Genomic DNA, 13,362 nt, shown 5'->3' on the forward strand with positions numbered 1-13,362 from the left:
CTGTCTGGACTGGGACCCCAGTCTCTCTTCTCTCTCTCTCTCTCTCTCCACCCCGCAACTCACCGGCACCCCCGTCTCTCCTTGCCCGTCTCCGTCCCCCCACCGTCTGTTTCTCCCCTCTAGTTTTTGCAATTTCAGCTCTGCTCCGCTTCTTAACCCCCCCCCGCCGCCAAATTCCCCTAAATCCAGGCACCGTGGCCTCCATAGCGAGGTGTGTTTAGAGAGGGGGAGCGGGGCCGTCTGCGCTTTCCGAGCGAGTTTATTTGTTTATTTCCTTGACCGTCGGTTTTTTTTAAAAGGACAATTTCTCCTTAGTTCAGGGGGTTGGGGGGGGGCCTCGATCAGACCGCGGTTGAAGGGCAACAGAGCCCTGTGTGTGTGTGAGAGAGAGAGACAACGTGACCTTTGCACCCCCGTGGGCACTACCAGCACCCAAAACTTGGGTGGCACACACTATTTGGGGGGCACGCTCTGCCCTTTTTTTTATATAACCCTCCCGATCGAGATCTCCCCATGCCTGCTGCTACCCCCAGGACTCTCGCCACAGACAGGATGCCCAACCTTGATCATGTGTGTGTGGCGTGACCTATATATCCGAGCCTAGGTGTGACTCCGTGTGCCAAACCCTCGCCAGCCCTGGCACGGGTTCCCCGGCTGTTTGTGGGGCTGAGCCGCGAGACTGGCAGAGAAGACACACGCCTACCGATCTGTAGGCACGGCAGATGCGGGGGGACGTCGAGCGCCCTGCCCGCCTTGCATCCCCGGAGCACCCCGTGGCACGTGCCCAGGCAATGCCGGGGCTCCTCTGGGAACTGGGCGAGGTTTTTTCCCCTTCTTCCTCCTCCTCCTCCTAACTGGCTGCTGCTTAGCGAGAGAGAGGGAAGGCTGTGGGGTGTTTATTGCAAAGAGAAAGGCAAAGTGCCAAGGGAGAATCTGTCTCTCTTGAACATTCATGCAGGGATTTGGAGTGTGTGTGTGTGTGTTTGCAGGGACGGAAGCTGCCTGATTGATGCCTAATCATTTCTCACCCCCCCATTTTTTTTAAATGCCTCTTTTAAAACCATCCGAAGCAGGCAAGGCCGGTGTTCATCCTAGCATAGCCTTCTCTGGAGTCACAGAGAGACTTGGTGCTTCTAACTCAGTGCGGTCTACACTGGCCGGCAGCAGCTCTTTCAGGCAGGGAGATGCCAGGGATCCAACTTAGGACCACCTGCATGCAAGGACAGAGGCTTCTCCTGCTCAGCTGAGGCCTTTCAGCCTCACCTTTTCACCCTTTCCAAAGGGGCTCACCTGCCTGACCCTTCCTTTGTAAATTTGCCAGGACACCACAAAGGAACCGGGTTGCCTGGATGTGAGTGCTTGGGAACACACACAGAGAGAAGGTGTGTAGTGTGTGTGGGGGGGGGGAGTTAACCAGGGGGGCTGACAGTGGGGAGCCGCAAGGTTTGAAAGCTGGAGGCATTAAGGGCATTCCTGCTCCATATTTTTTTGTTTTCCCAAGTGGGAGGGATCTGAGAGATATTTATCTGCACACACCATCTCTTGATTCTCTTTTGTTTCAGAAGGAGCGTCATTTAGCCGGCTCTATTGACTGCTGGGCTCCGTGTTTACACGCTGGCGATAGATAGCAAGTGAGAGGGGGATTGTACACACCTCCCTCCCCCCCCCCCAGTTTGCTTAATATGAGTCAGTTAGAGCTGCTTCCACTGGCCTGCCGCTTGTATTTTGAAGTGATGCTGAAGTGTGATGGGGGGGGGGGCGGTATATAATTTGGCCTATCCCTCTTTATTCGTTCATGTGTGGTCCACTCGAATTCCTGGTGGATTCCTGGTGGCCAGCAATGTTTTTTTCCCTTTCTCTCTCTCATGTGGCGGGAGGCTGATTAACCAACAAAGCCACCTGATTTCTTTACAGGGCCCAGGCAGGGCCTGCTGTGTGGCAGCAATCCTTGGCTGAGGAAGACGTGGTTCTCGGCTTGTGTAGGACGCCTGCCCCCCTTTTATTTACGTGTGTGGCTCCGGGATCGAACCTCCAATGAGCAGCGGCGTTGATTCCCAAGTGCATTTGGCTTGACCGGCGGCTGCTGCTGGTGCCACGAGTGGCCCAGATCTAGAGACTTGAACGGAAAAGTGTTGTTTTGCAAGGTGGGACACCTTGCCGAGTCGCCGTTTCTCTGCGTGATTCCACCCCTTCGCTTTTTTTAAAAAAAATAAAAAATCAATGGGGGCTTTAAGTAATAATCTGGAAATTGTAATGGCCGCCAAACAGAGCCACAGGGAGCCAGATCAATGGGGGAGTTAACAGCGCCTGTGTGTTGCATCTCTAATGCTCTGCCCATGGGGTGAAGCGAAGGAAGGGACACGGCCACCGTGGGGAGACCAGGGCGGCAGCGTAAGTGGGTGACGCCAGGCACAGGACCCTAAAAACGGGTGCTGACGTGGCTTGGGAACAGGGTGACCCTCTGGAGGCCCACTCAGGCCAGCGGCTGTTTCCTACTCCCCGGTGGCCTATCCATGCCGCTTTGTGCCTGTGGCTTCCATTTTCTCTGGGACTTGGCCGTTAACCGACGCTGGGAAGGACAGGTCGAGCCTGGAGTCCACGTGTGCCCGGCTGTCTGCAAATTTCTCTCCCTCCTGCTCCCCAGTGTCTGTCCGTCCGTCCGTCCGTCCTTGGTGCGTCTGGGTCTCACGCCCTCCGTTCGTTCCCTCTCCCGCGCCTCCTTTCTGTGTGCCTCGAGGGAGGACCGTCTCCTTTGAGAATGTCTTCTGAGGCGGAAGCCCAGGCCCCATAAATTGCGCCTCTGAATTGGGCGCTGGCGGGCGCCACACAATGGCGGAGCAGCGGACGCGGGGCCCTTTGCTGGGGGGGACCTCCCCACACACCCAGCCCCCTTCCTCCGGCTAAAAAGCTTTCTAACCTGGCCTGACTTTTAGTGGTTGTGTGTGTGTGTGTGTGTGTGTGTGTGTGTGTGCAGTGCAGGGGTGGGGGTGGCAGTTGAAGAGAGAGGATGGTTGCTAAGGAGCCGTATCAAGGGCTCAGGTAGATCTGCTCTGCAGAGCCTGACCCACAATGCACTGGGGCTGCCTTGGTGGCAGTGATGGCAGTGGTCACAACGGGCCTAGCTCACCTGGCTTGGCTTATTTTCCGCGAGACCTCGGCACCCCAAACCAAACCTTTCCCCGCTCGGTGCCGCGGACTCCTTTTTGGGGCCTAGCCATTCGATGGTTGCCTTTGCTGGGGTGTCGGGGAAAGGCTTCAGTTTGGCTCCCTTTCCCTTCGGTCTTTACGTCCCCGCCAACCGCGCCGTGGGTGCTGGGCCCCCGCCTTTTGTGGTGAGCCGAGGCGTGTTGTTGGGGGGGCGGGGGGTCCCTGCCGCAGAGCCGAGTTGCCGGCGCGTCGGGGATATTTATGGCGGAGCAGTGCGGCAGTGTTGGTTTCACTGCAGCCGCACGCGCCGTACATAGCCTTGCGCGCCGGGATTTTGGGGATAAATTATCGGCGGAATTGGTCCTTGTGGGGCCCCGGTCACCGGGTGTTTAGAGAAGCCATAAACAAACCCCTGCGAGACACCTGTCATGGGGATGAGGTTGCTCTGGAGACATTTTGACCTGACAGCATTGAAAGCTGTTCCTGCGGCCTTAGGGTGCTGGGCTTTGAGAAGGAGCGCAGTAGCCTGGGATGGAGACGAGACGATGCCCCATTTCTTCCACCTCTGGGAAGCTGCTTGCTTTCCCCCATTCCCCTGGAGAGACATTAGGGAGCATTTCTTCCCCTCCGTACAAAGCTTGTTTGTGTTTATGAATATCCAGTTTTCCTCTAATTCCAACTGCTGCTGAAGCAGGTTGCTCTTATTATCCAGGATCGGGGAGGGAATGAGTTTTTTGACGTCTGCCCTGTCCCCCGCCCCCAAACCCGCCCCCAAACCCGTTTCATCAATGCGGCGTCTTACACACACACACACACACACACAGAGAGAGAGAGAGAGAGAGAGAGAGAGAGAGAACGTGCCCCACTGGTCTATTTCTGCCTGCTTTGACTTATCTGTGCCACTCTCCTCAGGACCACATTTCCTGTAAACCCACAATGAGATGGAGGTTTGCCATTGGTTTTGGAGACTCCAAGATGGCTTCAACGCTAGGTTTTCGCTCCATCACTCGTCCCATCACCCATCACCTTTCAGTAACCGGCATGGCCTTAGTGGATTGCCCCTAGGCCGGAGAAACGCTTTGCATTTCTGGGAGGTTTTTTTGTTTAAAAAAATGGCTACAGAGTTCCAAAAGAGCCATGGTTCTTACATTTTTCTAGGCACTTGGGTGAACTGCAGCCTGGGATTTTCCCAGATCGGACATCAACACAACCTGATCCTCTCCTCCAAATATTGTATTAGAGATGAAACTGATGCCACCTGCCTGAGTTTGGTCTCCCATCCCTTTTATTTTTAAGTCTTTCATGCCTGCTCCGAGATTATGGTGGCGGTTGTTGTCCTCAGACTCCCTGCAGAATAGGTGTCCTCCGCTCCCCAAAAATCTCTGGGGTCCACTCCCCTCTTGCTTTTTAAGCAGGTCCCTGTGTCACACTGGTGTGTATCTGTGTGTTTTTCCGGACAAGGGCAGATGTGACTGGTGTGCTGATGAGCTGCTGAGCTGCTGATTGGTCCAGGATGGGCGGAGGAAAGGTCTTCGTTAGAGGGTCCTGCATACAAAAGCTTCACACATCTCTCAGTCTTATTTCTCAGTCTTCAGATGAGGATCAAACGCTCCCTGCCCTTTAAAAACAGAGAGCCAACTGGGGTCGGTTGGGGAATACCTTGAATTAGGAAACCTTTAAACTTCTTACCATTTTCTTTTTTTAAAAGACAGGCTGGCATGTTATTCATGGAAGGTTTCTAGTCCTCATCCTCTGCAAACAGGGAACGGTGTTAGAAACATCAATAGTATGGGGGTATGTGGAACACAGGCATTATCTTAACAGGAGGGAGAAGAATACCAACTTAAATTTTGCCACATTTTAGTGGGTATACAATCTGAGTAAGATTGTGTGCGTGTGTGTGGAAATACTCCCAATATTCTTTATGGGGTTATCTGTGTTTCGCAGCCCTGTTGAGCCAAGCGTGGAGAATCTGTGTCCCACCGGAAGTGTTCAGACTACAACTCCCATCATCCATAACTGTGTTGGAGTGGGATGATGGGAATTGGAGAGCCACTGATTCTCCATCTTTGGCGCAGAGGGATTTTTTGGCGGGTAGGGATATTGCTAGGTCACATTCACAGGTTCCTCCTGTGGAGGAATTTCTACGCAGGAAATTAACACACAAGCCACGGAAAGATTGTTGGAAGCTGTATTCTCGCATGTGGGTTCACATGGCTTGCGAATGTGTGCTGAGCATTTCAGACCCCATCCTCACCATCCGTTTAAAGCACTCTGATACCACTGTGTCCCCCAGCGAATCGTGGGAACTGTAGTTTAAGGGCTCTGAGAGTTGTTAGGAGGCACTTCCACATAGAGCTACAATTCCCACAGGTCCCTGGGAAGAAGGATGGATTGTTATACCACTCTGGGAACTGTAGCGCTGTGTGGAGAAGGGCTGTATAGCCCAGTGGCAGAGTACCTACTCCCAAATTCAATCTGTGGCGTCTCCAGGTAGCCTTGCCTATCTCATGGGCTTATAGTGGACTGACTACAGCCGGGTAGGGACTCTTTGGCCCTCTGTATGTTGCTGGACTTCAACTCCCATCTGCCCCACCAAACATTGCCCTTGCTCCCTGGTGATGGGAGTTGCAGTTCAGCAACATGTTTCCCTTCTCTGAGCTACAGGCTCATACAAGGCCATTTTCCCGGTGGCAACTTGGAATCCCTTCCAGGCGATGATGCAGAGAAGCTACACAAAAGCCGGTTGTCTTCCTTTCAGACCCGCAATTATTTATACATAAAGTTGGGCAGCCAGACCAGCTAGGAAAGGAAATATTGTGGACTAGGAACGTGTGTGGACGTGCTGGTGAGGCTGGGCTCCTAACCCCATGTGCACACCGTGAGGAGGAGCTCCCCGGAGGAAAGGCAGGATTCAGATGTGATGCATATCTCAAACCCACAGAGCCTGTGTATACGATCACGGCGCTCAACACCCTGCAGCAAGGTTGGGCAAGCTGTGGCCCAGCTAGCCTGGCCGATGCTCAAGGAAGATGGCCAGTAGCCAGGGACAATGGCAGCTGGAGTCCAGCAACGTGGTTCCTCATCCTTGGGATAGCTCAGTCGGTAGAGCATGAGACTCTTAATCTTAGGCGAAGATTCCTGCACTGCAGGGGTTTGGACCAGATGACCTCCATGGTCCCTTCCATCTCTGCAATTCTTTGATCCTGTAAAATGGCTCAGGACCACAAGGAACGCCTCTCCACATATAAACCAACCCAGATCCAGAGATCATCCTTTGAGGCCCTTCTTCATGTGCCTCCTCCATGAGAAGTCTGGAGGGTGGCAACATGAGAACGGCCCTTTCCTGTGGTGGCTCCCCGTTTGTGGAATGTTCTCCCCAGAGAGGTTTGTCTGGTGCCTCCATTATACACCTTTAGGTGCCAGGTGAAAATGTTCTTTACCAGGCCTTTCGTTGATTCTATGGCCTTTTAAATGTGTTTGTGGGGTGGGGTGGTGGTTATGCTTTTGTTTTGGCTATATATTTTGTAGTTTTTAATCCTGTATTCTTGTGTTGTAAACTACACTGAGATCTTTGCCCTGATCGCTTCTCAGCCTTTTGGCTTAGATCAGGGCCTATCATGCCCAACATCCTTTTTCCATAGCAGACAATCGCTGCAGTGTTAGAAATTAGCCAGGTGCCAGGCGCATTTTGCTGCTAGCGTGGGTTCAATTGCAACCACGTGGAGATCTCTGGATGCCAGGCTGGCGACAAGGGAAAACCAAATGTCATTTAGAAAAGAAGACTCTGGAATGTTTTCTGGATTGTTTTATTTGATGTTTTAATGTGTCGTAAACCACTTGGAGAGTTGTTCTCTCCAATATAAAGCTGCATAGAAATGAAATGAATAAGAATAATAAGTCCAATTGCAAAAAAAAAAAAGCAACCCCACAAAAAACCCGGCATCTAGACATTTCGTTGTGGCAACTATGACCTAGGTTTAAGGTGTCATTTGGCAATTAGTTTATATATCTGAATTTCTAACACTGCCAACCAGATGCTTATGGGAAACCTACAAGCAGGACTTTGAGCACCACAGTGCTCTCTCCAACAGCAGACTAGGGCTGGGCGATACCAGTTTTTCAACATCGCAGTACAGTGGTACCTCTGGTTGCGAACGGGATCCGTTCCGGAGGCCCGTTCACAACATGAAAAGAGCACAACCTGCAGCGGCATGTCTGTGCACGTGCGGGTTGTGATTCGCCACTTCTGCGCATGCGTGTGACGTCATTTTGCCCTTCTGCACATGCGCGAGCGGTGAAACCCGGAAGTCACCCTTTCCGGTACTTCCGGGTTATCGTGGGACGTAACCTGAAAGAACGTAACATGATGTATGACTGTATATCACCAGCCCAAACATCTGGCAATATACCGCGGTGTTGGAAACACAAGCTGCATTGGCCTTAGCCTGCAAGGCGCCGGGTGAAATTGCCACAGCTCTCAGTGTCCCCAGTGTCCCCCCCCCACTTGTGGCGGGTGCCAGTGCTGGGCTGGGGGATCCTTTGATTGTTCAGAGGGGAGTGGCAACCACACACTCCTCAGCTGAGCAGTTAAAAGACACAGAAGGAGGAACAAGCTGTATTGGTGCCTCGCCAATGTAGCTTTTTTCTCCCTGTGCACAGTTATGAGGTCAGAGTGGGATGTCAGCTTCACTCAGTGGTATATCGCTGGTAAAACCGCTGCCGCTCCTGAGTCCCTCTGCTAGCAATGGAGTGGTGAGCGTTTCACCAGCGATCTACCGCTAAGTGAAGCCGACATCACGGTCTGCTTCTCATACCGGTCCTGGGTGATATATTGATATATCGCCCCAGCTAAAGCAGACACAGTCTTTGTATCTCGTAGCCATTAATCCAGTCCAGACTCCTGTTCTTACGGCCCCCAGCCGGATGCACCAGTAGGAGGCCCCCAGCTGAACCTGAGCACAGCAGCATCCACTCTCCCCACCTGCGATTCCTAGCATTTGGCATTCAGCGGCGCACTGTCTCTGGCAGCCGATGTAGGAACATAGCCATGGATAACCCTGTCCTCTAGGAACTAAGCCAGCATCCCTGCTGCATTGAGGGTGTGTGTGTGGTTTCTGCCCCAAGTCCTTCCTTGACAGCATCGCTGCTCAGGATCCTGGGAGATGGGATGCTTGGCTTGGCGGGCCAGTGGCCCAACCCAGCACAGCTCTCTTCCCTAAATGCTAAAGCACATTTGCTCCTAAGAGCATCTTCTTCTATGCACCAGCGCATCCAGCGATGTAACACACAGAATGCCAGAAAAAGCCAGTCTTAATCAGACTGCTGGTCCCATGGGATTGTGGTTATTTATTTTGTGTAGATGATCCTTTTCCCTGTTGCTAGGGACACGCTTTCTGGTTTTTTTTTTCCTTTTCTTTTTAAGGTCTAGTTCTCATTTGAGGTGATGAGTATGTGCCTTGTCTGCACTGCTTCCAGACCTCCGGTGAGTGTCCACGTGACTGCTGCTGCTCTGTGCCAGTGGCAACAAACAAACATTCCCTTGCAGGTAGAAAACTAGGGAGACAGGTTGTAGCCTTGCTTCTCCCCGAGAAGCTAGCTTTCTCTGTGAAGGGAATGGTTTCTGATGGAGGATAATTTCCATCGGGTAAATCTCCATCCCTGGTACAGTGGTACCTCTGGTTAAGAACTTAATTCGTTCCGGAGGTCCGTACTTAACCTGAAACTGTTCTTAACCTGAAGCACCACTTTAGCTAATGGGGCCTTCCGCTTCTGCTGCTGCGCCACTGGAGCACAATTTCTGTTCTCATCCTAAAGCAAAGTTCTTAACCCGAGGTACTATTTCTGGGTTAGCGGAGTCTGTAACCTGAAGCGCCTGTAACCCAAGGTACCACTGTATAATGCAAAAGCTTCTTTTTTAAAAAAAACCAGCCAACCCTTCGTGCTTCTTGTGAATGTGGTCTTCTGATTTTGGGATGATTCAACAGATGAGCTGATTAGGGGCAGAGGTAGAAAAGGGTTTCACCCTCACATGATGTGTCAGGCTACTGCAGGCCAGGATGGGGGTTTTTTTTGGGGGGGGGGAGGGAGGTGTTGCCATGAAGGAGCTTTCGGAAAATCTGTTTCTGCTGCACCTTCTAAGATGTTCCACACCCAGGAGAGGTTTGCTCCTTGCTCTCCCGTCCACCCGCCCATATCGCTCTTAGGGCCACTTTCAAACATGATTGCCTTCTCTCCAGTGCTGTTAAAAAGCTTTCACCGTGTCAATGCTCCATGTGGAATCAGCGATATCAAGCATCAGTGCATGATTATTGGCAGGGCGCTGATGTACAGGAGGGTGCCGTAATGAAGCAGGGGAAATAGGAAGCTGCCCTGGCCTGAGTGATTTTGACTCCTCCAGCCTGGTTTGGTGAGCTCTGACTGAAAGCTGCTCTGCAGGATCCCAAGCAGCGAAGGATCTACCCTGCCCCTTCTGCCTGATCCTTTCAACTTGGGTGGTGAGGGACCTTTGGTCCTCTGGATGCTGCTACACTACAACTCCCACCATCCCTGGCTGTTGACCATGCAGAGGCGGCTGGGAGTTGTAGTTCAGCAACATCAGGGGGGCACTGGTTGCCTCACACCTGTTTTTGCTGAGGACGAAGCCAGGGAACCAAGCAGGGGATGAAGCCAAGCTGTTGCCCTTCCCCTAGCTAGCAGGACCAGTGGTCAGGGATGATGGGAATTGTAGTCCCAAAACAGCTGGAGGCCCAAGTTTGGGAAACACTGCTGTAGTGGGTTAATATTTAGGAGGCATTGGTGGGGAATGGAGCAAGCAGGGGCACAGCTCCTAATATCTATATACTACAATATTTTTATACTCTGGCTTAATGAAATAAAACCTGGCAGTGAAAACGTATGTGTGTGTTTGTCTTGTAACGCAAAATGCTACTTAAAATATAAGCCTACTAGAATAGCTTTTTGTTTAAGTGCAATGAACCTGTAGCAGAGCAGCAGAGCATTATTGGTAGTAAAATTGTTGTTTTTTTTTAATGGTCAAAAGGCACCAGCTGCCCTCTGCCTAAGAGTCAAGACGAACTGTGTGCGGCCTGTCTTAGTTTCTGAGGCCCATGTGTCAATTCTGAGGCCTCCCTCTGGGCTTGTGTTGTGCCTTGCCTGGCTGGTTGCGGGTGCTTTGAGTCCAATTTGTGCTTATTTAATCAGGCTTAAAGCCAGAGAAGGGCCTTTAGTAAGGGCGGGAGACCTGTGGCCACCCAGACGTTGTTGGACTCCAACTCCCATCAGCCCCTGCAATGTCCAATGGCCAGGGATGATGGGAATTGGAGTCCTGCAACATTTGGAAGGCGACCAGGTCCCCCCATCCCTGCCCTCCTCCAACTGACAGCCAAACTTCCAGAATCTTGGGGTTTCTGCTACCCCCTTACCCCATCCCGTTTTTTATCCCAAGAGCACAGCGGCCATTTTGGTTGCTGTGCTCTCGCACAATTTCAGAGCATGATTCCCCTCAAACATGATTGGGGGGCACACAGTGCCCCCAAAGGTGCTTTGGGGGGCACCGTGCCCCAAAAAGTGCTCTTTTTTGGTGGGGACTGCGATGTGAAATTGCACAAGATCACAGCAACCAAAATGGCTGCCGTGTTCCCGCAATAAAAAAACACAAAGATGGGGTCCGGAAGATGGAGACCCAGATTTTGGCTTCAGAGTGTTAGAGGGTATGCAGATTATTAGCATCGCTTGGAGCTTGACTTGTGACCTTTGGTCTACAAGCATGACATTGTTGTAAGACATCAGTTGTGTGGAGCAATGGCGGCTAGAAGTCGCCAAGGAGAGTGGTCTTTTGATAAATTTCCTCCTGGCCCATTCGCTATGAGGCTTAACGCAGACACCCCGAGTTTAAGAACTGAAACGTTGTGTAAAAACCATTGACAAGAAGTCTTGTGGCACCTTAAACCCAGGCAAATTTATTACGGCATCGGTTTTCATGGGCCAGAGTTTGCCTCATAACACGGTTCACCCTCTAGAAAAACTGTGTAGGTTTAATTGGTTTCTGTGATGTTTTGGCTCTGGGCTCAATCCATACACCATGGATTAAAATGTGGTCAAGGGTATATCCCATGGGAATCTCTGACTGGTAGATAACTTTCCCAAATGGGATTTCACTCCACTGCCAAATATATATATATTTTTCCTGTGCTAATTTTTTCTGCGGAATTTTTTCCCTTTTTCATAACATCATTAGTAACAAATGCTGATTGCCAATGCCCTATTACACGGCGGCTGGCCGGTTCAAAAGTTTTCAGCTTTCCTTTGCTAAATACAAATAAAATAAATCTGCAAAATTAGATCACAAGGGCATCGATGAATTTCCCAATGCGAAACCTTCTGGTGGAAGTGACCTTATGGGAATTAGCCTAATGTGGATGAGAAAATTCTCCAGAAAAATGTCTGTGGCTAATTTTCTCCCCATAAAATTCACACCACTGTGTTTCAGGGATCTTAATTACAACCCTGCCTGTCTCTGTTCAAACACACACACACACACACACACACACACACACACACACTCTCTCTCTCTCTCTTCCTTTCTGTTGGCACATCACTGCTCTGCTTTCACCATCTCCTGTGATTCTTCTCTGGGTGCGCCTGACTCTTCCTGAACCTTTCACAAGAGCAGGGTGGGGAGTGAGGAAGAGCAGGCTGGCTGGGCGTGTGCTGATCTGTCAGCGGCTGCGTGGGTAGCATTCCTGAATGGAGAGGTGCTTCATTCTTCTGCCTTCCCACCCACCCTGACCCGCGTCACGGCAGGACCATGGCAGGTGGTGGAAGTCCAGAGGCCCTATCTCGTCCAGAATTCTGCAAGCGGAATTGGATTTTTTTCTCCCACTCTCTCATAACAGACAACTCCCGACACCCACAATCTATTGCTCCCCTTTTCTCTGAACTTAAAACAATATATATCCCCAAATGCACCAGCCTTTCCTCAGACAAGAGTCGTTCCATCCACTGGTTCATTTTGGTTGCCCTTGTCTGAACCTTTCCCGCAGTATCCTAGCTGTTCCCAACTATTCCTCATAGGAGTTGCTTTCCAGATCCTCTCTGTCAACCGGTCTTCCTTTTCCGAACACACGCTCCTTCGTCAACACCCTCCTTGGAGTGTCGTAGACAGCATTCTGGAAGCGACAGGCTCAGCTTCCTTACAGAGCTTGTAATTCTCCACTGGAGCCTAATTTCACCCAGTGCAAAAAGATGGGGAAGAATTACCCTCCTTTTGTGTCTCTGCAAGAGTCTCTGCTCTGGGCTGGCTTGTTCCAGAGGTGCAACAGGCAGCCTCGCCTGAGGGCGTTTCCTTCTGCTTGCCATCCCGTTCACAGCCCAAGTGGAGTCTAGTTGGAAGGAAGCAAATCCTACAGAGGCAGCTGCCTCTTATTCTGGGGGTGGGTCCGCTGGCGCTCATGGGAGCCTTTAAATAATTTTTTGGTGTGTTGCTTGCAGTGCGCTAATGTGCCCCAAACGCACACTTTGGAAATCATTGCTTTGGGCTGTAGCAAAAGCAATCGCTGAGAGTGCGGCGGCGTCTTAAAAAGATAAACACATTTTATTGTGGTGCGCAATTTTGTGGTGTCCACGGCTACCCTCCGTTTGTGTGGAAGGGGTTTTGTGCCCCCTTGACCCTTCCCAAACACACCGCGTTTCCGCTCTCTGTTCCGCTACGGTAACCTAACTGCTCGTGACCGATCTTAAATTCAATCTTGTTCCTTTGTTTTGTGCAGTGGCGTCTCTGCCACAGAGAATGCCGAGCAAAAACCAGCCGCTTGGATCTTTTCGAGTTGCCTGGCTTTCTCTCTGCTAAGGCGCATGCCATAGAAATGATTGAAAGTGAGTTGATGGGAATCTGTGCAAAGTCCCAACCTGTCAACCTGCCTTCTGCTTCAATAACTCGCGGGCGGCGTGCGCCCCAATGCTGAGCGGTCTGGAGAGAAATTGTGGCTTTTGTGAGCCCGAGCACCCCTCCTGCCTGTTGTGTCTCTGTATGATTCCCTGTTCTGGGCTGCCTCATTCCCCATTTATTATTTGTTTGTTTATTAAATTTGTATGCCACCCCATACCTGCAGACCCTTCAAGTGTCCCCATTATCCAGGGACAGTCCCGGATTTACAGAAGCTGTCCCAGTTTCTGATTTGATCCCAGAATGTCCCGCTTTTCCTTAGGACGTCC

At 51.3% G+C, this 13,362-nt stretch overlaps 1 protein-coding gene and 1 long non-coding RNA gene across 3 annotated transcripts in view; one reads left to right on the top strand and one right to left on the bottom strand.

The window, feature by feature from the left end:
- The window catches only part of LOC310751979, a 252,485-nt gene that overhangs the window by 58,727 nt on the left and 180,396 nt on the right, over positions 1-13,362 (bottom strand). The gene's annotated exons all lie outside the window — the stretch shown is intronic.
- The window catches only part of LOC310751809 (ephrin-A3-like), a 60,885-nt gene that overhangs the window by 962 nt on the left and 46,561 nt on the right, over positions 1-13,362 (top strand). The window lies entirely within an intron of this gene.

This window comes from Podarcis filfolensis, assembly GCF_964270895.1.
Source record: "Podarcis filfolensis genome assembly, chromosome: 16".
Lineage (NCBI taxonomy): Eukaryota > Metazoa > Chordata > Lepidosauria > Squamata > Lacertidae > Podarcis > Podarcis filfolensis.